The sequence below is a fragment of the Balaenoptera acutorostrata genome, chromosome 15 (assembly GCF_949987535.1).
Source record: "Balaenoptera acutorostrata chromosome 15, mBalAcu1.1, whole genome shotgun sequence".
Lineage (NCBI taxonomy): Eukaryota > Metazoa > Chordata > Mammalia > Artiodactyla > Balaenopteridae > Balaenoptera > Balaenoptera acutorostrata.
The window spans coordinates 15,052,040-15,078,428 of record NC_080078.1 but is presented as its reverse complement, the minus strand read 5'-3'; the positions used below and the strand labels follow the sequence as shown (position 1 = coordinate 15,078,428).

At 38.6% G+C, this 26,389-nt stretch overlaps 1 protein-coding gene across 7 annotated transcripts in view; it reads left to right on the top strand.

Moving 5' to 3' along the window:
* Positions 1–26,389, top strand: part of TPST1 (tyrosylprotein sulfotransferase 1) — a 115,876-nt gene that overhangs the window by 2,936 nt on the left and 86,551 nt on the right. Inside the window, exon 2 of one of the 7 annotated variants that reach the window (XM_057530040.1) lies at positions 20,826–20,861. The exons of the other annotated variants lie outside the window; for them this stretch is intronic. The gene's annotated coding sequence lies outside the window, so the exon portion shown is untranslated. The remainder of the gene's footprint in view (positions 1–20,825; positions 20,862–26,389) is intronic. 7 annotated transcript variants of the gene reach the window in all.

Here is a 26,389-nt window from a genome sequence, read left to right as displayed (position 1 = left end):
TATATAGCATTTAACTCATCCTTTATAAATCAGCATAAATGTCACTTTTGTTGGCATGGTTAGTTGCCTACTTTCCTGATATTTTGTACATGTACCTATTAAACTACTTATCACATTTTATTTAAATTATTTCTCATGGGCCCATTTTTGTCATGACTAGGAGTTCCTTGAGGTCTGGGATTATGCCTAAAGGTAGACTACTGTTTCTTATACTACTCGGAGCACTTCTGATACCAAATATGTAGGTCTTCCCCTCACATTAAATACTTCTCCAACTCTCCAGGCAACAACTGGGTATTCTACAATTTAACTTAATTATTACTAACTACCTGGATTTAGTGCAGACCCCACAGATTAAGGACTCAGTCCTGCATGACTCCTCCCAACTTCAGACCAATCACAAGACCTGGATTGTGACCTGTACTTCTGACCAATTGGGTATAAACTGGGGCTTCCCACAGCTCCCTCCACAGGTCAGTAATTTGCTGTAATGGCTCACAGAACTCAGGAAAGCTCTTTACTTACCTTTACCCATTTACTGTATTATAAAGGCTGTAACTCAGGAACAGCCAGATGGAAGAGATGCATAGGGCAAGGTATGTGGGAAGGGGCATGGAGCTTCCATGAGCTTCCATGCCTCTTCTGGGCTCGCCATCCTCCCAGTACCTCAGTGTATTCACCAGCCTGGAAGCTCTCCCAACCCCTTTATTTAGGATTTTCATGGAGGCTTCATTACATAGGCATACTTGATTAAATCATTGGCCGCTGGTTATTAGCTTCTTTCCCCTTCTGGAGGTCAGGGGTTGATTCCTCTGGCAACCAGCTCCCATTTTCCCAGATGTGGTTGAAAGGGCCCTATTATGAATAACAAAGGGTGTTCCTCTCACCCCTATCAAGAAATTTAAGGGTTTTAGGAGCTCTGTGCTAGGAACCAGGGATGAAGACTGATAAACTGTTCTCTTCTACAATAATTCTTATAATATCACAATATCACAATGCCTTATTTATCTTTTCATCACTGCCTTGCACAATACTTGGTATATTTTAGAAATGATAAAAAATTGGCTGAATGAATCAGTTGGTAAATAATGTATAACAGATCACTGAATTCACGGTTTTGCAAGCTGACCAGCTGTTACTTTTTTGGCTGCTTAACAGGTCACTAGTCATACTTGCACAGTCATTCTTGTTTTAAAAACACACACACTCTATAAATTAGAGTGCCTTAAGAGAAATATTATTTGCTCTTATGCTTTGGCTTTTAAGATGGTTAAACTATGACAATATTATAGAGGTTCATTCAGGCTTCCTCTTTAGCAGATACTATTTAAAATAGATTTTATTTCATATGGTTGAAGCAGATGTATCTTTTTTAAACATACAGCTCTGATTTTAGGCTTATAAGCTTTGGAATCTTTAGAACAAAAACTGTCCAATTGATAAAGATCTTGAACAGTGGCAGAACTTTCTTTTTAACTAAGAGAATTAAGGAAGTAGGATTAAAGCCATCTACCTATGTGAATAGCATTGGTGATGGCGAGGGGTAAAATCTGTAATTCTCAAATATTTAATTACTGTTATAGGAAAAACTTGTAATTGCTCATATATTGATATCAGCATATTTTATAATTCCTCAGAGCTAAGATGTAAACTGTAGAGTTGTTTTCCTTTTTTTGTTTTTTAGTTTTTAGTTTTTTTTTTTTTTTTGGCCATGCCGAGCAGCTTGTGGGGTCTTAGTTCCCCGACCAGGTGTCAAACCCTGGGCCCTGGCAGTGGGAGCGCCGAGTCCTAACCACTGGACCACTGGAAACCAAGGGATTCCCTGTTTTTTAGTTTTCTTAAGATTTTGTCAGCTATGTCTCTTTATAGAATTTGTGGTTGACAGGTCTTTACTTTCAGCATTTGAAAAATGTGCCACTTCCTTCAGCTATCCATGATTTCAGATGAGAAATCTTCTGTCGTTGGGATTTGTGTTTCCCTATAGCTAATGTATCCTCTCTTTCTGGCTGCTTTAAAGACTTTTTCTTTGTCTTCAGTTTTCAGAAGTTTAATTATGGTACATCTTAGCATGGATTTCTTTGGGTTTATCCTATTTGGAATTCTGTTAGCTTTTTGAACTGTGGGTTAATGTCATTTGCCAAATTTGGGATATTTTCAGCCATTTCTTAGAATAACTTTTCAGCCCCACTCTCTTTTCTTTCTGTGACTCTGATGATACAAATGTTAGGTCTTTTGTTACTGTCCTACAGGGCATGAGGCATTCTTCTTTTTTTTTTTTTTTTCTTTTTCTTTGTTGCTCAGATTGGGTAATTCTTAATGTTCTACTTCCAGTTTCAAGTTCACTCCTTCTTTCTTCTGTCATATTCGTTCTGCTGTTGAGCCCATCCAGTGAGGTTTTGTTTTGTTATTGTATTTTTCAGTTCTATGCCTTCCATTTGATTTTTTTCTGTTTATCGTCTCTTTCTTTGATAATATTTTCTATTTTGTCATTTGTTTCAAAAATATGTCTCATTGCTCATTAAAGCATGATGACTGCTATAAAATTCTTGTCAGATAATTCCAACATCTGATTCATCTTGGTGTTAGCCTATGTTAATGTCTTTATTCATTCAAGTTGTGATTTTCCTGGTTCTTGGTATGATGAGTGACTTTTGATTGTGTCCTGGACAGTTTTGATATTTTGTTAGGAGACTCTGGATCCTATTTAAATCTTTTATTTTATAGGTGAGAGAGATGAAAAGTTACAAACTTTCAGTTATAAAATAAATAAATCTTGGGGGTGTAATATACAGCATAAGAAATATAGTCAATAATATTGTAATAACTTTGTATGGTGACAGATGGCAACTAGACTTATGGTAGTGATCATTTTGTAATGTATAAAAATATTGACTCACTATGTTGTACACCTGAAATTAATATAAATTGTAAGTCAGTTACACTTCAATAAAAAAAAGCCTTCTATTTTAGTAGGCAGTCGCCCTAAAAAGTTTAATGCGTAGGGCCCAGCCAACTTTCTTTTTTTGGTAGCAGCTTTATTGAACTATAATTCACATACCATACATTCACCCATTTAAGGTGTAAATTTGTTTTAGTATATTTACAGGGTTGTGCAACCCTTACTACAGTCAATTTTAGGACATTTTCAAGAAACTGCACACTCCTTACCTGTCACCTCCAACTCTCCCACTTGTCATCCCCTCCATCCCTAGGCAACTGGTACTCTGTTTTCTCTCTATATAGATTTGCTTATTCAGGACATTTCATATAAATGTAATTATACAATATGTAGTCCTTTGTTACTGGTTTCTTTCACTTTGCATGTTTTCAAGGTTCTTCCATGTTGTAGAATGTATCAATATTTTATTTCTTTTTCTTGCTGAATAATATTCTATTTTATGCATAGACCACATTTGTATATTAATCAGTTGATGGGTGTTTGGGCTGTTTGTACATTTTGGCTGTTATGACTAATGCTGCTGTGAACATCTGTGTACAAGTTTTTGCGTGGACATGTTTCATTTCTCTTGGATATATACCTATGGGTGGAATTGCTGGGTCATGTGGTAACTCTAGAACTCTAGGTCTAATATCTTGAGGAACTACCAGACTGTTTTCCAAAATGGCTACTCTATTTTACATTTCTATTAGCAAGAAATGAGGGTTCCAATTTTTCCACCTCGTTGCCAAGACTTGTTATTATCTGACCTTCATATTTTAGCTATCCTAATGGGTGTGAAGTAATATCTCATTGTGGTTTTGATTGCATTTCCCTGATGGCTAATGATGTTGAGCATCTTTTCATGTGCTTTTTGGCTATTTGTATATCTTTGGAGAAATCTCTGTTCCTTTGTCCATTTTTAAATTGCGTTATTTGTCCTTCTGTTGTTGAGTTGTAAGATTTCTTTATATATTCTGGATACTAGACCCTTATCAGATATGATTTACAGATACAAATCTCCTGTTTTGTAGGTGTCTTTTCACTTTCTTTTTTAAAATTTATTTACTTTATTCGTTTATTTTTGGCTGTGTTGGGTCTTCATTGCTGCGTGTGGGCTTTCTCTAGTTGCGGCGAGTGGGGGCTGCTCTTCGTTGCAGTGCTTGGGCTTCTCATTGCAGTGGCTTCTCTTGTTGCAGAGCATGGGCTCTAGGCACTCAGGCTTCAGTAGTTGTGGCATGGCGGGCTCAGTAGTTGTGGCTCATGGGCTCTAGAGCGCAGGCTCAGTAGTTGTGGCGCATGGGCTTAGTTGCTCTGTGGCATGTGGGATCTTCCCAGACCAGGGCTTGAACCTGTGTCCCCTGCATTGGCAGGCGATTCTTAACCACTGTGCCACCAGGGAAGACCTCTTTTCACTTTCTTAATGGCACAAAGGTTTTTAATTTTGATTAAATCCAATTTGTCTATTTTTTTCTTTTGCTGCTTGTGCTTTATGTTTCATATTTAAAAAACCATTGCCTGATTCAAGGTCATGAAAGCTTACTCCTATGTTTTCTTCCAAGAGTTTTATAGTTTCAGCTCTTACATTTAGATCTTTAATCCACTTTTGTGAATTTTGTATGTGGTATGAGATAGGGGTCCAACCTCATTTTTTGCTATAGATATTCAGTTGTCTTAGCACCACATTTTTTTTTAATTTTTATTTTTATTTTGGCTGTGTTGGGTCTTCATTTCTGTGCGAGGGCTTTCTCTAGTTGTGGCAAGTGGGGGCCGCTCTTTGTCGCGGTGCGCGGGCCTCTCACTATCACGGCCTCTCTTGTTGCGGAGCACAGGCTCCAGACGTGCAGGCTCAGCAATTGTGGCTCACGTGCCCAGTTGCTCCGCGGCATGTGGGATCTTCCCAGACCAGGGCTCGAACCCATGTCCCCTGCATTGGCAGGCAGACTCTCAGCCACTGCGCCACCAAGGAAGCCCAGCACCACATGTTGAAAAAACTATTCTTTCTCCCTTTGAATTGTCTTGGCACTCTTGTCTGGTTAGAATTTTGATAGAGATTGCATTGAACTTGTAGATCAGTTTGGGGAATATTGCCATCTTAACTGTATTATTCTTCCAGTCCATGAGCATGTAATGACTTTTCACCTACTTAGATATTCTTTAATTTACTTCAATAGTGTTTTCTAGTTTTCAGTGTACAAGTTTTGCATTTTTGGGGTAAATGTATTTCTTAATATTTTATTCTTTTGGTGCTATTGTAAGTGGAATTCTTTTCTTAATTTTGTTTTTGGATTGTTATTGATAGTATATAGAAATATAATTGAATTCTTTATATTAGTCATGTATCTTAAAACCATACCAAATTAATTTAATAGTTCTGATAGTTTTTTAGTGATTTATTAGGATTTTATATATACATGATATATAATCTCTGAAGAGAGGTAGTCTTCTTCCTTCCAATCTGGATTGTTTTTCTTTTCTTTTTCTTGTCTAACTGCCCTGGCCAGAATCTCCTGTATAATACCGAATAGAAATGGTGACAGTGTACATCCTGTCTTGTTCCTGATAGTAGGCGGAATCGTTAAATGTGAAGTTAGCTGTGGGTTTTCTTAGATGTCCTTTTTCGAGTTGATGATGTTCTCTATTTCTAGTTTATTCATTGTGTTTATCATGAAAGAGTGTTGGGTTTTGTCCAATGCTTTTTTCAGTGCCTATTTGAGATCATGTGGTTTTTGCTCTTTTGCTCTTGTGTATGACATTAATTGATTTTCATATGTTGAAACAACTTTGCATGCATGGAATACACCACATTTGGTCATGATGTGTGATTCTCTATATATGTTGTTGGATTTGGTTTGCTGCTATTTTGTTGAGGATTTTTGCATTTATATAATAAATGTTTATTTATAGTTTTCTTGTATTGTCTTCGTCTGGTTTTGGAATCAGGAAAATTGGCTTCATAGAATGAGTTGGGAAGTGTTCCCATCTCTTCTGTATTTTGGAAGAATTTGTTAAGGGTTGGTGTTCATTCTTAATGTTTCATAGAATTCACCTGTGAAGCCATCTGATCCTGGGCTTTTCTTTGTGGGAAGTTTTTGATTATTTATTCAATTTCTTTACTTGTTATAGCTTTATTCAAATTACTTCTTTGTGAGTTGATTTTAGCAGTTTGTGTCTTCTGGGGATTTGTCCATTTCATCTAGGTTTTGTAATTTGTTACATTACAATTTTTATAGCATTCCATACAATCCTTTATAATCATTCTTATTTATGTAAAGTTGGTAGTAATTTCTGATTTCAGTAATTTGGTCTTTAGTAATTTAGGTCTTCTCTCTTTTGTTCTTGTTCAGTCTAACTAAATGATTGCCAATTCTGTTCATCTGTTCAAAGAACTGACTTTTTGTTTTGTTGATTTTCTCTATTCTTTTATTCTCTATTGTATTTATTTCACTAATTATTTCCTTCTGTCTGCTGGCTTTGGGTTTAGTTTGTTCTTCTTTTTCTAGTTTCTTAAAGCGTACAGTTTGGTTGTTGATTTGAGATCTTTTTAATTTTTAAAATTAAAAAAAATTTTAAATTCAGATATAATTGACATATAACATTGTGTAAGTTTAAGGTGTGTAACATGTTGACTTGAGATCTTTTTTTTAGATCTTTCTTTTAAATACAGGTGTTTACAGCGATAAATTTTCTCATAGCATGGCTCTTGCTGCTTTTGTCACGTCCCGTAAGTTTTGGTTTTTATCGCAAAGTATTTTCTTTTTCTTTTTTTTGGCTGTGTCGGGTCTTAGTTGCAGCATGCAGGATCTTCATTGAGGCATTTGGGGTCTTTCGTTGTGGCACGTTGGCTTCTCTCTAGTTGTGGTGTGCGGTCTTCTCTAGCAGGCTTCTCTCTAGTTGTGGCACGCGGGCTCCAGGACGCGTGGACTCTGTAGTTTTGTGGCATGCAGGCTCTCTCGTTAAGGTGCACGAGCTCAGTAGTTGTGGCACGTGGGCTTAGTTGCCCCATGGCATGTGGGATCTTAGTTCCCCGACCAGGGATTGAACCTGTGTCCCCTGCGTTGGAAGGCGATTCTCTACCACTGGACCACCAGGGAGGTCCCCCAAAATATCTTCTAACTTCCCGTATGATTTTTTTGGCTCATTGGTTATTTAGGGGAGTGGTGTTTACTTTCAAATCTTTGTGAATTTCCTACATTATTTTCCTGTTATTGTTTTCTAATTTCATTCCATTGTTGTTGGAGAATATACTTTGTATGATTTCAATCCTTTAAATTTACGGAGACTTCTTTTATGGCCTGTTTTAGAGAATGTTACCTGTGCACTTGAAAACAATGTATATTCTGCTATTGTTGCTTGGACTGTTTTATAGATGTTTGCTAGATTTTGTTGGTTTGTAGTGTTTGAGTCTTCTGGTTCCTTGCTGATCTTTTGTGTGGTTGTGTTATCCATATTGAAAGTAGAGTATTGAAGTCTCCAACTGTTATTGTTGAATTGTCTATTTCTTCTTTCAATTCTGTCAGTTGTTGCTTCGTATATTTGGGAGTTCTGTTATTAGGTGCATATATGTTTATAATTGTTATATCTTCTTGATGGATTTGTCCTCTTGTAATTATAAAATGTTCCTTGTCTTTAGTAACAATTTTTATCTTACAGTGCATTGTATTTGATGCTAGTATAGCTACTCCAGAGTCTTTTGGCTACTGTTTACGTGTGTGTATTTTTCTCTCCTTTTGCTTTCAGCCCACTTAGTCTTTGAGTCTAAAGTATGTCTTGTAGAAATCATATATTAGGATTTTTTAAAATTGTTTTTTGTTTTGGTCCATTCTGCCAATCCTCACCTCTTGAGTGTATAATTAATTTACGTTTAATGTAATTACTGGTATATTAGGATTTAAGTTTTCCATTTTGCTATTTGTTTTCTATATGTTTTATATCTTTTTAGTTTCTCTATTCCTCCATTACTGCCTTTTTTGTAGTAAATATTTTCTAGTATATGTTTTAATTAGCTTGTTATTTTTTTTATTATAATTTTCTTTATTTTCCTGGTGATTACAGTTAGTATCTTAGAGCAATCTATTTTGGATTAATACCAGCTTAATTTCAATAGTATGCAAAAACTTTGTTTTAATAGAGTTCTGTTCATTTCCTCCTTCTTTGTGTTCTTATTGTCATTCAAACTGTATATTTTATAATAAAATCCCATCAACAGTTATTTAATTATTGCTTTATGCAGTTGTCTTTTAATTCATGTAGGAAAAGAGTTACGAACAAAAATATGTTTATACTGCCTTTTGTATTTATCTAGGTAGTTATCTTTATTAGTGCTTATTTCTTCATGTGGATTTGGGTTACTATCTCGTGTCTTTTTATTTCATCATTAAGGACTCCCTTTATTTCTTGTACAGCAGCCCTTTCAGTGATGAATTCTTTCAGTTTTGTTTACTAGGGATATCTTAATTTCTCTTTCTTCTTCTTTTTTTTTTTATAAGAGATGGTTAGTTTTTTTATTATTTATTTATTTTTTAGATTTTTTTAAAATTTAATTTTATTTATGTATTTTATGTATTTTTTGGCTGTGTTGGATCTTCGTTGCTGTGCGCGGGCTTTCTCTAGATGTGACAAGTGGGGGCTACTCTTCGTTGCCGTGCATGGGCTTCTCCTTGTGGTGGCTTCTCTGGCTGCGGAGTGCGGGCTCTAGGTGCACAGGCTTCAGTAGTTGTGGCATGCGGGCTCTAGAGTGCAGGCTAAATAGTTGTGGCACACAGGCTTATTTGCTCCATGACATGTGGGATCTTCCTGGACCAGGGATCGAACCCATGTCCCCTGCATTGGCAGGTGGATTCCTATCCACTGCGCCACCAGGGAAGTCCCTCTCCTTCATTTTTGAAGGATAGTTTTGCTGGATTTAGAATTCTTGATTGATAGTCTTTTTCCTTTTCTTTTAGAACTGTGAATATGTTATCCCACTGTCTCTGGCCTCTGTGGTTTTGATGAGAAGTCAGCCTTTCATCTTATTGAGGATTTTGAATGCGATGAGTCACTTTTTTCTTGGTACCTTCAATAACCTCTGTTTTTGGCTTCTGACAGTTTGATTATAATGTGTCTAGCTGATATCTCTTTGATTTATCCTACTTGGTGTTTATCTAGTTCCTCAGTTGTTAAGATTAATGTTTTTCACTGAATTTAGGGTGTTTTCAGCCATTTATTTATGTAACTCTGATTTTTTCCTCTTTTTGTCTCCTCTGGGACTTCTGCATATTTTGGTGTGCTTGATGATATCCCACAGATCTGAGGCTGAATTCATTTTTGTTCATTCTTCTTTCTGTTTTTCAGACTAGAAAATCGATCTCTCTTCAAGTCTGCAGATTCTTCATCTAGCTTAAATCTGCTGTTGAGCCCCTCTAGTGAATTTTTCATTTTAATTGTTATACTTTAATTCCAGAATTATTTAAAGAATAATTTTTATCTCTATTGATACTCCCTATTTGGTGAGAAATTCTCATAATTCCTTTAAATTCTTCAGACATGATCTCCTTTAGTTCTTTGAACATAGTTACAAAAGCTGATTTAAAGTCCTTGTCTAGTAAGTCCAACATCTGGGCTTCCTTAGGGATAGTTTCTATTGACTGCCTTTTTTCCCCTGTGTTTGGGTCATACTCTCTTGTTTCTTTGTGTGTCTCATAGTTTTTGCTGAAAATGGACATTTTAAATAATATAATGTAGCTACTCTGAAAATCACCCTCTCTCCCAGGGTTTGTTGTTGTTGCTATTTGTTTTGTTACTTTTTTGGACTAATTCTGTAAACCCTGTACTCTTTGTCCTGTGTAACCACTGAAGTCTCTGCTTGGTTTGCTTAGTGGTTAGCTAATGATTGGGCAGATTTCCTTAAATGTCTTGAACCCATAAGTCTCCCAACCTTGTTGAGGGACTGTGTGTGTGTGTGTGTGTGTGTGTGTGTGTGTGTGTGTGTGTGTGTGTTGTGGCTCCCTTAATGCACCAGAAGTTTACATTGTGCCTTAGCCTTTACCTCCTGCTTGTGTAGAACATCAGGGTCAGCGAGAGGTGAGAGAATAGGGCCTTCCTAGGTCTTTCCTGGGTATGTGCATGCCTTCTAGATTACTAAAAGTATGTTGGAGCTTTTCTAAACCCTCTATATACATCTCATTCCTCAGTTTTTCCTTTTAAGTTTTTGGATCAATATATTGTTTGCCCCAATTTTTATTGCCACTGCAGACAGCTATGGCATTAAAAAATTGTCTCTGGTTATTTTAACAAAAGCCCTGGGGATAGAATTGTTTACATTGAGGGTGCTCAGATTCAGGTCCAATAAAGGTAAGCCCTGAGAATGGAGTTTTTCCAGTGAGCTGCTAGACTGGTTAAGTAATACAATTCTTTGGAGTTGTGGTTTCAGAGGGAGCTCCTAACCTCTTCTGCTCCCTTGAGTGGCTGCTGGACTGCTGTTATTCACACCTACCATGTTTGCAGGTTGTTGGTTTCCCAGGCTTCCATGGAGCTGGGAGGAGGGAAATAGGGCAAATTGAAATGCCATAAAGCTTGCTCTCTTGCTGAAATTCAGCTGCTTTTCATGACTAAATATTTCTTAGATTGTTGCAAGCCTTTGGTTTTCAGATTTCCGAAAAAGTTGATTTTGACCATTTGTGCCAGTGTTCTCATTAATTTTAGGGAAGATCAGACTTTTAGAGCTCCTACTCTGCCATGCTGGATGTGTTTCCTTCAGCCTTTTCTTACATTTATGTAGTAGAAGAGTTTCATGCATTAGATTTTAGCACATTTTTTTAGGTTACTGACAACTTTGAGATAATACATTTTTGTTTTTCCAGTTTTCTTTGCTTTTGTTCCCATACACTCTGGTTAAACTGATTACTTAATATTTTCTGAATACATGCTATATTCTTCCACTATGAGGCTTCTTATTTTCTTATTTTCTCTGCTCAAAATACTCTTTCTTCCCTCAGTCCCACAGTGGAATCCTGCTTATATTCTAAGATTCATTCTGATGTCAGTTTCTTCATTTAGCTTTTAATGAGCCCATGGATGTGATCCTTTATTGGAAAACTGGTATTATTTTTTTCATACCTTTTGTATGATCTTATACTTTCATCATGTGTGTATATATATGTGTGTGTGTGTATGTATATATATATATTATATATATAAATATATATAGTAGGCATACATAGTTTATTGTCTTTTCCCCCTGCTGAGTTGCTAATTCTTTGAAGCCAAATGATGAATCGTACTTATTTATGTGCTCAGTAAATGTTTGTTTAATTCAAGTGTAAGTGTAAGGTTTCATAGCAAGAATGCTCCACATTTTAGGTATTTTACTGGGAATTGCATTTTATTCATTTATTTTTGAACTGAAGGAAAATGTCTACTCTGGAAAAATATAACAATACAGGGTTGTGCACACACTATACAATATAATCCTTGGTAAGGTGCAGGAAGATGAGACTATAAAGGCAAAATTCAATTTTTCCCATAGAGATTGTTATAATAGTGGTTTCTGATCAAAGATTTGTTACCCAGATTTTTATAGAGAAGATCACGGAATTCCAGCTCTGAGTAACTTTGTGTCAGAGGCATAATTTCTCATGACAGAAGTGGGAACTTATTTACATGTGAGAGTGACTGTGCTGAAGCAAAACTAAACTGCTAGAAAACACAGGAAATGTAGAGCTACTTGACATGCTAGATTTTAGCTTCCGTGTATGTCTATTATCTCTTAGGACCAGATCTAGCTCTTCATTCTTAATGCTATCTAGATAAAATCATCAGGGACTTGCAGAAAGTGTGCAAAAATGCATGCTGTTCATTTATGCAAATAAAGCAGAATGCATACATGGATTTAGAGTTTTCGTCTATCATTCTAATTAGATCTGAGATGATCGAAATAGGATAATTCAGAAGTTCACAGGGACTTCCCTGGTGATGCAGTGGTTAAGAATCTGGCTGCCAATGCAGCGGACACGGGTTTGAGCCCTGGTCCGGAAAGATCCCACATGCCGTGGAGCAACTAAGCCCGTGTGCCGCAACTACTGAGCCTGTGCTCTAGAGCCTGTGAGCCACAACTACTGAGCTCACATGCCACAACTACTGAAGCCCGCGCACCTAGAGCCTATGCTCCACAACAAAGAGAAACCACTGCAATGAGAAGCCTGTGCACCGTAACGAAGAGTAGCCCCCGCTCGCCGCAACAAAAACAAAAGCTAGGTACAGTTTTTAAACCATATGCTAATGAAAGCCTTATAACACTATCAGAGTCTTAAATTCACTTCATTTACACCATATGTTGCCTACACCGCTTTTTGTTCATGCCAAGCCTAATGTCTGGGAAGCAACCATGGAATAGTCATCATACTTTTAGAGTCAGACCTGGGTTGCAACTTGGTCAACAATTTGCCAAGTATTGATACCTTAAGTAAGTTACTTATTCTTTCTGAGCTTCACTTTCCTTATGTGTAAAATGATTCTAGGACAGAAATGTAACTTTAACTTCTGGTTTGTTGCAGTGAGTGTAAGGGAGTACAAAAAAAAATAAGATTCTGATTTATTCGTTAATGAGAGTGTGAAATGATAGAGGCAGATGGAATAGACTGATCAATAAAGAAAGTGGATTAGAAGAGCAAGGGCCAGAGGGGGGAAAAACAAGAGGTGAACTTTGTACTTTAGTCTTTCTGAATATAGTCAATCCATATTTTAACACTGGAATCAGGAGGAAAGACCAGTATTCTAATTATAGGAAAGAGTTAGCTGTCTGGGATTTTAGTGAGAAAGAAAGTTTTAGTGGGGTCACTCATTGCGTATTTACTGAGTGCTCAATATGCATGTAGCATTTTATGTTATATGCTATGGGGAAAACTGAAAAGGATAAGATGTAGTCAGTACTTTCCAAGAACTCACAACTAATTACACTCATAGAATCTAGTTACATTAACTTATTGGCAATCAAGAATCCATTAACTCATTCAAAAGTCCTTACTTTCAAGGAGTTCACAATCTACTGAAAAAACAGACAGATTAGGAGAAATAAGATACGGGTAAGTACAAGAGCACTAGGAAGGACAACCGCGTCGTATGAGGCAGAGAGCTGTCAGGAAAGCTTCCTAGAAGAGATAGTATTGAAACCTAATATTGAAGGATGAATGGGAGTTGTGAGTAAGAGATGCTGCACGTTGTTGAAGATGAAGGCAGCTTTGAGTGAGTGTGTGTGTGTGTGTGTGTGTGTGTGTGTGTGTGTGGAGGGGCGTTGGTGATGAGGAGTAATAAGAGGCTGAGGGGCAGGCAAGGGCTGCATCATGAAAGGCCTTATGTTATGGTAAGGATTTTTTTTTAAATTTATTTATTTATTTATTTACGGCTGTGTTGGGTCTTCGTTTCTGTGCAAGGGCTTTCTCCAGTTATGGCAAGCGGGGGCCACTCTTCATCGCGGTGCGCGCGCCGCACCTCTCACTATCGCGGCCTCTCGTTGCGGAGCACAGGCTCCAGACGCGCAGGCTCAGCAATTGTGGCTCATGGGCCCAGTTGCTCCGCGGCATGTGGGATCCTCCCAGACCAGGGCTCGAACCCGTGTCCCCTGCATTGGCAGGCAGACTCTGAACCACCGCGCCACCAGGGAAGCCCAGTAAGGATTTTTTTGAAAGAAGTAGAAAGTCATTGAAGGGTTTTAAGTAGGGGAGTGTCATAAGTATATTTCCATTTTAGATGGATCACTCTTGGGGGCTTCCCTGGTGGTGTAGTGGTTCAGAAGCTGCCTGCCAAGGCAGGGGACACGGGTTCGATCCCTGGTCCGGGAAGATCCCATATGCCGCAGAGCAGCTGAGCCGGTGCTCCACAACTACTGAGCCTGAGCTCTAGAGCCTGAGAGCCACAACTACTGAGGCTGCGTGCCACAACTAATGAAGCCCGCGCGCCTAGAGCCTATGCTCCACAACAAGAAAAGCCACTGCATGGAGGAGCCTGCGCACCGCAACAAAGAGTATCCCCCGCTCGCCACAACTAGAGAAAGCCCACGCGCAGCAACAAAGACCCAATGCAGCCAAAAATAAATAAAGTAAATTAAAAAAAAAGAAAGATCACTCCTGAAACAGGATAGTGAATGAACTGATTAAAGGAAGTCAGAAAGTACCAGTCAGTAGGCTGTGGAGTTATCCTTGAGAATAAGATGAGGATGAGAATTAAAGCCATACCAGCAGAGGAAGAAAAGGGAGGAGAATTGACTCAAGAGCTATGAAGGATGAAGAATTGACAGGACTTATACCTGTTGTGTATGGAGAGGTTAAGGGAGAAACTACATAAATGCTCCCAGATTTTTAGCTTAAGCATTTGGGAGGAAGTGGTTCAATTTACCAGTAGAGGAAAATGAAGAGGAGGATTGATTTACTAGGGAAGATATATTCCATTTGGTGTTCTTTGAACTTGACAGGCCCAGTGGAACATTCAGATAGAATTTGTCCCTTGGCCTTTGAATGGTCAGGTCTCGGGATTTAGCATAGAAGTTTTGGCTGCAGGTAGATTTGTGAGGCATCAGAAGATAAATAGGGGGTAGCCATAGATGAAGCAGGATGAGTGTAGGAGTGTGGATGAGGGAACCCAATACCATAAATTAATGCTTTGTGACTGTTTTGTGATGTTTGCTTCTGATACATATTAAATTTGTGTACATAGATGAGGCTGTTTTTTTTCCTGGGCTTTCTATTTTGTGCCACCGATTACTGTTAGTATCATAACAGTTAAAATATTTTTGTTAATACCTTAGTATCTGTTTGGCTCTTTCCAAAGTCTTGGGAAAGCTATTTTTCCCATCTGCTATGAATTTTGTAGATTCAATTTAAAAATCCTGTTGGAATAATGACTGGGATTGCAAAATTTTGTCATGGCCTCCAGATTACTTTGGTTTTATTTGTAGTTCCTTTTTCATTTCTGATATTATTTGTTTCAGATGACTCTGTAGGCATGTTAAGGAGATTTAAGAGAGATTTCACTAGGTGCTGATTCATCTATAAATTCCTTGCTTTATATTTTATTTGATAATAGTGCACCCACTGCATGAATGATGAATGGGTTTTAATTTGTGCTTTTTTTATTTTTTATTTTTTTCAATTTGTGCTTTAAAGGAGCTTATAGTTTAGTGGGGTAAAATAACCACAATACAGTGCATGAGCATGCAAACCAATGTGTTTTTACCAAGTGCTTGAGGTTACAGAAGAGGGAAAAATTGATTTGGAGGGTGAGGGGGATGAGTAAAGAGCCCCGAGGAGGTGTGTATAAAAGAGAGAAAGGGGCTTGATACAGGAGGCAGCAGCATGAGCAGAGGCCAGGTGTGTGTGGAGGTGCCTGGTTTGAATGAGGGGTGGTACTGAAGGGGGCAGGCTTCATGGGAGGAGTGCCAAGGGGTGAAGTTGGTGGAAGAGCAGGAGCCAGTGTATGAAGGGTGTCACAGGCCTGTGTTCTTTAAAAGTTCTTTCACATGTTATCCACCTGATGGCCACAGCAGCACTGTGAAAGAAAAGAGAACTTGCAGGCATTCTTTTATCTTTGCATTTTCTCTCCAGTCTTACTTCTTGTAATTTCTACTCTGATTACATGTGGAAAAGAGCTTGATTATCATTATTCCTGTTTTATGAATGAGAGACTTGATGCTCAGTGATTTATCTATTTCCATATGGCTAAGAAAAAATGGATTTGAGACTAGAGCCCACGTCTTCTGACTAATATACTAGGCTGCCTTTACATTATTTCAATGCCATCTTCTTTTCTCCTTTACCTATTCTAGTTACTTTTAATTGTAAAGCTTGGGAGGTTGGTGGAAAAATTGCATAATTGAATAACTGAATGAGAGTATATGATTTGAGCAAATTTGTTTTTTCTTTTCTTTGTGTTCCCTCTCATGGATGATTTAAACAGACAATAAACATGAGTGAAGAATCTAGAATAGGAATGGTTAGCCTACAATGGCCCTCTGATTTATAGGTCTGAGAAGGTTAGAACTTAGTAACTTAAACTTTTTATTTTGTTTTATTTCATTTAACTCTGTATTATGAAAAATTTCAAACATATGCAAAAACATAAAATTACACTGAGCCCTCAAGTACTCATCGCTCAGCTTCAACAGTTACTAACTCGTAGTCATCTAATTTCATATAAACCCTTCCTCCCCCCGCCACATCTGCCTTCAGATATTTTTGAAGTAATTCCCAGACATCATTTCATTTAATTTGAACTTTTAAAAATGTTGTGCTTGAGTTTAACTTGTGATCTTGTCTCTATTTGTGTCCTAGGCATTAGGTCCAGTTCTTAGTATTTGACCAGCTCTTTTCCCTCCTGACCATGGGGTTTATTGGAAACAAAATTCCAGTACACTGCTCCTTTATGAAGATGGGTCCCAGCAGACTCCCAAAGATCGTCAGCTGTGTGTACTGTATTTTTCTTACATTTGTTGTCAGTGGTTTTAGTGCCAGCCCCCAGGGTGTGGCTAGGAAAAGATGTTCCCATGTTGGTACTCTGACCATGAGCTGACATAAGGATTGGTTTTACAACAGTGGGTTTATTTGGAGTTTCTGCTGAATGCAAAGCTGACATTCAAATTAAACCCTGGACACTTATTAATTGGCAAGTTCAAGCACACAATACAGTTATTTTTCCTTTTGCTAAAAAAGCTGGAAGCAAATAGAGAAACCAGCTATAAATTAGACTTTAGACAGAAGGCAAAGTGTCACTGGGTGTTGCCATTTGCCACGTTGGTTGGCATGAATAAGCATGGGAAGCAAGGAGCTAATGATTAATAAAGGAAAGAAAACATTTAGGGGATTGTTACGTTCCTGTAATTTATCTTTTGCTGGGAAATTTACCCAGCATCTCTTTGTACATAGCACATGGCTACTTTCCTGACTATAAAAGCAGGGTGTAAGGAATGTGGTCATGAGTGCATGTGCCTGGGCCTGTGTATATGCGCTGAGTGTTGAAAATGGTCTGCTGACTACCAACCTCTTACACCCCTATGTTTGTTGACTGACACTGTTTTTGATTAGAAATCTTTATAAAATTTACAAAGATCTAAGTATGGAAGTATAATGTCATCATTCTCTTCTTCTCTAGAGCATTATTTCTGGGAGTCTTTCATTTGGCTTGCTGGGAAAGAACAGTCTTATTAATAGTAATTTTTCAGATATGTTTGTTGCTGTGTTTCAGTGCTTTTTCTGTCTACTGGAGGTAAAAATGAGACTGAACTTTCTAGTGTTTCCTTCTAGCACAGCCTCAGGTTTGTAAACATCCCAGTTGAGAAAATATTGATACTACTTGTCTGAAAATACAGTGACATGGACTTTAAGATAACGGAAAGAGGCCGGTGTGTGTGTGTGTGTGCGTGTGTGTGTGTGTGTGTTCATGCGTGCACATGTGGACAGTGGTCAAATATATAAGGGTAATGGTCAGACAAGCTTTTACTGTACTTTCTTCTTAAATTATAGGACTACTTTTTCAAGAATTTGAGAAGAATCAGTATTAAGGCCTGAGTAGAGACTTCAATCTCTGCAGCATCTCTCTTCCGTAGACATTTTCTTCCCAGTTTGATTAGTTTACTTTTACATTTTGAAGACTCAGTGTACACTGTAACGTGGTGCTCTGTTAAGCATGCTGTGGTAGGGGACGGAACGTAGACAAGGTCTCTGAGCTTCAGGAGTTTAAAATCTTTGGTAGTAAGTAAAATATACACAATAAAATGAAGAGTGACCTTTGAAGAGGACGTAAAATTTAGAGAGGTGGTGAGGAGAATGTGCTACTTGGGCCTCAGTTTCTATGTCTATAAAATGAGAGGGTTGGACCAAATGACGTAAAGGCCCCTTTTAGCAGTCATGCTCTATGATTCTTCAAGTTAAGAAACATCTAAAGACAGAAAATTCGGCTTCATATACTTAGTGAAAAAGTAATGAGGGACTTCCCTGGTGGTCCAGTGGGTAAGACTGCGCTCCCAATGCAAGGGGCCGGGTTCAGTCCCTGGTCAGTGAACTAGATTCCGCATGCGTGCTGCAGGACTAAAGAGTTTGCATGCCACAACTAAGAGTCTGCATGCTGCAACTAAGAAGCTCGCATGCTGTAATGAAGATTCCGCATGCTGCAGTGAAGATCCCATGTGCTGCAACTAAGACCTGGTGCAGCCTGAATGATGAATGAATGAATGAATGAAAAGTAATGAGAATGTTTCTGGGGAAGCCAAGAATCCTCTTCTTTTCCTTTTTAGTATCCCTTACAAGGTCTTTGACCACTGTCTTACTTGCTTTCAAACATCTTGAAGGGCAGATAGAACATACTTTTTTCCCTTAAGTGTGTTGGGGGAGACAATGTTTAATTAATTTATTTTTAAAAATAAATTTATTTATTTGTTTATTTTTGGCTGCGTTGGGTCTTTGTTGCTGCACACGGGTTTTCTCTAGTTGCAGCTAGTGGGGGCTACTCTTCGTTGCGGTGCGTGGGCTTCTCCTTGTGGTGGCTTCTCGTTGCGGAGCACGGGCTCTAGGCGCACGGGCTTCAGTAGTTGTGGCACGTGGGCTCAGTAGCTGTGGCTCGCGGGCTCTAGAGCGCAGGCTCAGTAGTTGTGCCGCACGGGCTCAGTTGCTCTGCGGCATGTGGGATCTTCCCAGACCAGAGCTCAAACCTGCGTCCCCTGCATTGGCAGCCGGATTCGTAACCCTGCGCCATCAGGGAAGTCTCACAGTGTTTAATTTAAAATGCAGCAGGAATGAAGGCTTGAAAAAAATTACCCCAAATTATGTTAATTGACACAGCTCTCAAGTATGATGGGATGCATGGCAGGGTTTTCTTTTTCCCTAAATTGTTCCTTAGTAAAGAGGAAGTTGCCTTCATTTGAGTCCTTATTAAACCTCTAATATGAAGAGGTACCTTCTCAATTATTTCACTTTGAACAACAAACTACTGTTTTGGGATAATGATATATTAGCCTGACTTCAATCAGTGCTACTTTTGATGCCTATTGACAGAATCAGTAGAAGGAGACAGAGAAATTTAGTGTTGGATGTCTTAAAATAAGCCTTTTCAAGACCATTTTGAAAAATAATACCAGGCTTTGAGCAGAGGAATGACATGTTCTGACTTAAGGTTTGAAAAAATCTCTTTGGCTGTTGAGTTGAGAATAGACTCTAGGGGGCAGGAGAAGAAGTAAAGATACCTTTCAGAAATCCTGGTGAGAGAATCTGGCAGTCCTAGTGTAAGTGTTGAGAAGTGGTGGGATTCTGATTGAGAAGTGGTGGGATTCTGACTACATTTTGAAGAAAGAGCTGGTAGAATTTTTGTCAGATTTAGATGTAGGGTATGAGAAAGAGGTAAATCAAATATGTATTAAATGCTTTAAAATCAAGCACATCTCACACCCTTTGACCTAGCAATTCCTCTTTTAAAAATTCAGAGTAGAAAATAATCATGTGTGCAAAGATGTTTGTACATGCAAGAATATTTATCACAAAAATTTAGAAACAAGTAAGTAATAATACAGAATTGGCCAAATAAACATTGGTAAAGCCTTTTCAGTAAAGTATTATGCAGTCATGAAAATGATTTACAAGTATGTTTCTGGACAAGGAAATACATTCATAATATATTTCCAATTTTTGTCTTTTTATGTATTTTACTGGGAATTTTTGGGTATTTTAATGGGAAGTTATCAGATACTGTTGGTTGCTGCTATAGTAACTTAAAGGTCTATCATGTTAACTTTTGATTGGTGAATTCTATTTTGTATCTAATATGTGTCTGGGGAAGTTTTCGGAGAAGTAGTTATGTTGTTTTTGTACAATTGAATTCTAAATTGTTCATGTAATTTTTGAACGAAGTTGAGTCATTTGTCACCTATTGGATTCTGACATATGTCAGGTGTTGGTAAGTTAAATGTAAAGTATGTATAGTACTAAATTTTATCAAAAAGCTTTGCAATTTCAGGGTGATTTCTTAGTGATCACTGCTTTTCTCTCATGCAATATACATTATGCAACCCCCCAAACAAACAAATGTACTAGAGGAATCATTCCTGTGTAACTATAAAATGAAATTGACTAGAGTTAATTGTGTCCCTAAGAGCACTCCTCTTTGCTTCATTAAATGAGTTTTGTTTGCTTTGTTTGTATTTAAATTAATTTATATTTCATTCAAATGTTCATAAAATGGAAAATACGGGGATCATTTTTCTAGGATCATTTCTCTACTTTTCTCAGTAAAACCCGTTATTTACTTAATGTCTTCCTATCACCACTGAATCTGTCACCACTAAGTAATGTTAATCAGAAACATTAATTGGAAGATTTAGAATCACAAGCTCTCCTCTTCTTGGTCTTCTCCTGTCATCTGTCTTCTCCTCCCCCCATGTTTCCCCTCAAATTTCTCTTGATTCAACAAATTTTTTTGTTTTAAAAATTGTTATACAGTAAAATTGACTTTTTTCTGGTGCATAGTTCTGTGAATTTTCATACATATATTGACTCATGTAACAACTACCACAATCAGGATACAGAACAGTTCCATCATCCCAGAACACTGTTGTGTTATATCCCTTTATACTTAGTCCTCTGGCATCCAGTGATGTAATTTTGTCTTTTCAAGAATATTTTATAAGTAGAATCATTTTGAGACTGGCTGCTTTCACTCAGCATAATGCCTTTGAGGTTCATTCAAATTGTTGCATGTATCAAGAATTTGTTCCTTTTTACTGCTGGATAGTATTCCAGAAGTGGATGTACCACAGTTTATCCAAATTTACCCATTGAGGGACATTTGGTTTGTTTTCAGTTTTTGGTGATTATGAATAGAGCTGCTATACTCATGTGCAGGTTTTATGTGAATGTAGGTTTCATTTCTCTAGGACAAATGCTGAGGAGTGCACTTGTTGGGTTGTATGGTAAGTGTATGTTTACATTTATTAAACTCTATCAGACTGTTTTTTTAAAATTTTTATTGGAGTATAGTTGATTTACAATGTTGTGTTAGCTTCTGCTGTACAGCAAAGTGAATCAGTTATACATATACATATATCCACTCTTTTTTAGATTTTCTCCTATCGGTCATTAGAATCTACCAGACTCTGGATGTACCATTGTGCATTCCCAGCAGTGTGTGAAAGCCAGTTGCTCCTCATCTTTGTCTGCACTTGATATTGTCTGTCAGCATGTTTTATTTGAGCCATCCTAATAAGTGTGTAGTCGTTTTTTTAAAAAACCAGTATTATTGACATGTAATCCACACACCATAAATTTTCCCACAACCCGGATTTAGAACATTTTCATCACCCAAAAAAAAGACCACATGGGCTTCCCTGGTGGCGCAGTGGTTAGGAATCTGCCTGTCAATGCAGGGGACACGGATTTGAGCCCTGGCCCGGGAGGATCCCACATGCCGCGGAGCAACTGGGCCCGTGCGCCACAACTACTGAGCCTGGGCTCTAGAGCCCGCAAGCCACAACTACTGAGCCCACATGCCACAACTACTGAAGCCTGCGCACCTGGGGCCCATGCTCCGCAATGAGAGAAGCCACAACAGTGAGCCCGCGCACTGCAAGGAAGAGTAGCCCCTGCTCACTGCAACTAGAGAAAGCCTGCGCACAGCAACGAAGACCCAACACAGCCATAAATAAATAAATAAATAAATAAATAAATAAATTTTAAAAACAAACAAAAAGCATGGTATGGGCTTCGCTGGTGGCGCAGTGGTTAAGAGATCCACCTGCCATTGCAGGGGACACGGGTTCGACCCCTGGTCTGGGAAGATCTCACATGCCACAGAGCAACTAAGCCCGTGCACCACAACTACTGAGCCTGCGCTCTAGAGCCCATAAGCCACAACTACTGAGCCCATGCACTGCATCTGCTGAAACCCGCACGCTCTAGAGGCCATGCTCTGCAACAAGAGAAGCCACTGCAGTGAGAAGCCCGTGCACCGCAATGAAGAGTAGCCCCCACTTGCTGCAACTAGAGCCTGTGCACAGCAACGAAGACCCAACACAGCCAAAACTAACTAAATAAAAATAAATAAATTTATTTAAAAAAAACAAAAAAAACATGGTAGTTGTTTCCATCTTCCTTCTCCCCTCAGCCCCAGGCAACTACTAATTTTTCTGTCTCTACAGATTTGCCTTTTCTGGACATTTCATATAAATGGGATCATACAATATGTGATCTTTTATGAGTTATTTCAGTCAATTAGCATAATGTTTTTAACGTTCATCCAAATTGTAACATGTATCAGTACTCCTTTTTATGGCTGAATAATACTTTATTGCATGGATATACCATATATTGTTTACTCATTTATCAGTTAGTGGGCATTTGGGTTGTTGCTTATTTTTGGCTATGAATAATGATCCCATGAACATTTGTGTACAAGTTTTTGTGTAGACACATGTATTCAATTCTCTTGGGTGGAATTGCTGGATCATATGGTAACTCTTAACCTTTTGAAGAACTGCCAAACTGTTTTCTAAAGTGACTGTGCCCCCGCCAGTTTACAGTCCCACCCACTGGCAGTATATGAGGGTTTCAGTTTCTCCACATCTTCACCGACACTTTTTATTGTCTGTGTTGTTTTTGTTGCCATCTAGTGGGTTTGAAGTGGTATCTCATTTTGGTTTTGATTTGCATTTTCCTAAAGACTAACATTGTTGAACATCTTTTCATGTGCTAATTAACTATTGTATATCTTCTTTGGAGAAGTGTCTATTTAGAGCTTTTGTCCATATTTTATTGGGTTATTTGTTCTTCTTGTTAAATTGTAAGTTCTTTATGTAACTTCTGGTTACAAGTCCCATATTGGATATATGATTTACATATATGTTCTCCCGTTTTTTGGTTTGTCTTTCACTTTTAGGATATTGTCCTTTGAAGCACAAATATTTTAAATTTTGATGAAGTCCAATTTATCTGTTTTTTCTTTGTCTCTTGTACTTTTGGTGTTGTATCTAAGAAACTGTGGCCTAACGCACAGCCACAAAGATTTACACTTCTGTTTTCTTCTAAGAATTTTATAGTTTTAGCTCTTACATTTAGGTATTTAGCTCATTTTGAGTTAATTTTTGTGAATAGGTGTTCAACTTCATTCTTTTGCATGTGGATGTCCAGTTGTCCCAGCATCATTTGTTGAAAAGAGTGCTCTTTCCTCACTCAGTTATCTTGGCACCCTTGTCAAAAGTCAGTTGACCATGTAAAGCAATTATACTCCAATAAAGATGTTTAAAAAAAAAAGTCAGTTGACCATAAATGTAACAGTTTATTTCTGGACTTCCATTCATCTGTATGCCTGTTTTTCTGCCAGTATTGCATTGTCTTCATTACTATCACTTTGTAGTAAGTTTTGAAATTGGGAATTGTGAATCTTCCAACATTGTTGTTTTTCAAGATAGTTTTGGCCAGAGTGAGATTGTATAAACCTAAATAGGATTAAGTAACTCACTGCTTAGAATCTTTAAATCAGTCACATCTGATTGCATCTATGATAAAATTTTATATCCTTAACCTGACCCACAAGATTTATGAACTGACCCCTGCCCATTTTTCTAGTTTCATCTCTCACTCACTTTCTCTCTTGCTTACTGCCTTAGCCTGCTCTTTGAAAACTTTTTTTTTTTTCTTGGCCGCACCGTGTGGCATGTGGGATCTTAGTTCCCGACTAAGGATCGAACCCGTGCCCCCTGCATTGGAAGCACAGAGTCTTAACCACTGGACTGCCAGGGAAGTCCCTGAAAGCTTTTAAATGCCTTTCTATTGCAGGGCTTTTGCGTATCCATTTACTTTTGCTTAGAATGCTCTTCTCTTCACTCTTTACCTAGTTCCTACTCATTCTTCAGATCTTTACCTGTCAATTTTTAAGAAAGACTATTCCTATTATTATTATTTTTTAATAAATTTATTTAGTTTTGGCTGCATTGGGTTTTCGTTGCTGTGCGTGGGCTTTCTCTAGTTGCTGTGAGCGGGGGCTACTCTTTGTTGCGGTGCATGGGCTTCTCATTGCAGTGGCTTCTCTTGTTGCAGGGCATGGGCTCTAGGCTCGCGGGCTTCAGTAGTTGTGGCATGTGGGCTGAGTAGTCGTGGCACGTGGGCTCAGTATTCATGGCTTGCGGGCTCTAGAGTGCAGGCTCAGTAGTTGTGGCGCACGGGCTTAGTTGCTCTGTGGCATGTGGGATCTTCCCAGACCAGAGCTCGAACCCGTGTCCCCTGCATTGGCAGGCGGATTCTTAACCACTGTGCCACCAGGGAAGCCCCCTATTATTATTATTATTATTATTATTAATTAATTAATTTATTTATTTATATTTTTGGCTGTGTTGGGTCTTTGTTTCTGTGCGAGGGCTTTCTCTAGTTGCGGCAAGCGGAGGCCCCTCTTCATCGCGGTGCGCGGGCCTCTCGCTAACGCGGCCTCTCTTGTTGCGGAGCTCAGGCTCAGTAGTTGTGGCTCACAGGCCTAGTTGCTCTGCGGCATGTGGGATCTTCCCAGACCAGGGCTCGAACCCGTGTCCCCTGCATTGGCAGGCAGATTCTCAACCACTGTGCCACCAGGGAAGACCCCCCTATTATTTTTTAAATATTGGTTTTTCTTTTCTCACTTAGAAAGGTAACTCATGTTCATCATAGCAAATTTGAAAAATAAGGAAAGGTATCTTACAAGGAAACCAGAGGATAAGCATTTAATGTTGTAGAGACATCTAATGCCAGCTTGTTTTGGGGTCCTATGGTCCTTATTTTCTTTTTCTGTTTGGAAGCCTGAAGAACTATTTCATTCACATTTGAAATTGAACTATATTTGAAATTTGAAATTGCCATATTTGAGATTGCCAGGATGTTTCCAGATTGGGTTTATTGTCATTTGTTTTGCTTGAAAGGTAGGCCCTCACTTGAATAGACTAATATCTTTTTTCCATTTCCGAAAGGTTTTTTTCCCTTTGTGCTTGTAATACAGTTTTAGTTTCTTTAACCAAAATGTTATTTTTCTAGGATTGAATCTTAATTCTCTGTTTTCTCTATTACTCTCTTTTCTCTCCATTGTTCTCTTTCCTTCCACTTCCTCCCTTTTAAATTAAATACTGGTGTAACATCTTAAGTGTGCCTTCTACATCGTGGATACAGTTTTCTGCATAGATATTTCAATGCTGTATTGCTACCAATTATCTTAATTAATGTTTTTTTCTTTGCAGTCTTTTCTTATCAAGCTGATATTCTAATCTCAACCTCTTCTCACTTTGTGGTTCTTTGTTGCAGCTTTATAATAAAGTACAGTGCCTGGCACAATAATATGTCTTCAAATATGTGGCTAAAGGAATGAATACATGAGTAAACAAAAACCAGATCTTGATTGTTGTATCCTACTGAGACTCTCAAAAAATATTTCTTTGAGTGTATTCTTCAAAAAAAGAAAAACCAGCTGTACTGAGGTGTAACATATACCATAAAACTTACTCATTGTAAGGGTACAATTCAGTGATTTTTAGTAGATTTTATAGAGTTGTGCAACTATCACAACAGTCCAGTTTTAATTAATTAATTTATTTATATTTTTGGCTGTGTTGGATCTTCGTTTCTGTGCGAGGGCTTTCTCTAGTTGCGGCAAGCGGGGGCCACTCTTCATCGCGGTGCGTGGGCCTCTCACTATCGCGGCCTCTCTTGTTGCGGAGCACAGGCTCCAGACGCTCAGGCTCAGTAGTTGTGGCTCACGGGCCTAGTTGCTCCGCGGCATGTGGGATCTTCCCAGACCAGGGCTCAAACCCGTGTCCCCTGCATTGGCAGGCAGATTCTCAACCACTGCGCCACCAGGGACGCCCCAACAGTCCAGTTTTAGAACTGGAAAAAGGTTCCAGTGATTTTCATCACTGGAAAAAGTCCCCTCATGCCTGTTTGCCATAAGTTCCTACTTCCACCCCATGCTTTCTGTCTCTGTAAATTTGCCAGATGTGAACATTTCATATAAATGTATGCTGATGTAGCTGCTCAGATACATACACACACATACACAATTGTTTTCATTTTTAAGCATGGCTTTCTTGTGGTTTGCCCCCCTGTCTGCATAGCTTAGTGGACAGCGGTTGTGCTCAAACATATTGAGGCAGTAAGACTTGTCCTCTGCCAGTGGATCTGCGTGTGGGGCAGAGGAACACATTCAAAGTTCAGGCTGTTCTCAAATCTGCCCTTGGTTTCCACTTGATCCTTTCATGTCTCCTCTTTGCCTGTATGCAGCTCAGCGTTGGCCACGAGCTTGCTGATCACGACTACAGCCTCAGCCTACTAGAGCTCTTCACCCTCCTTGCTCACCGGCCGCCTAGAGCATCACTTACACTGGCAGCACAGTTGGGCATGTGTGCTACACTCCAGTTCAAATTGAGTGATCTCCCATTGATTCCAGCAGCAAAGCCTCCAGGCCTTGTAGTTTGCCCTGCCCTGCAGAACC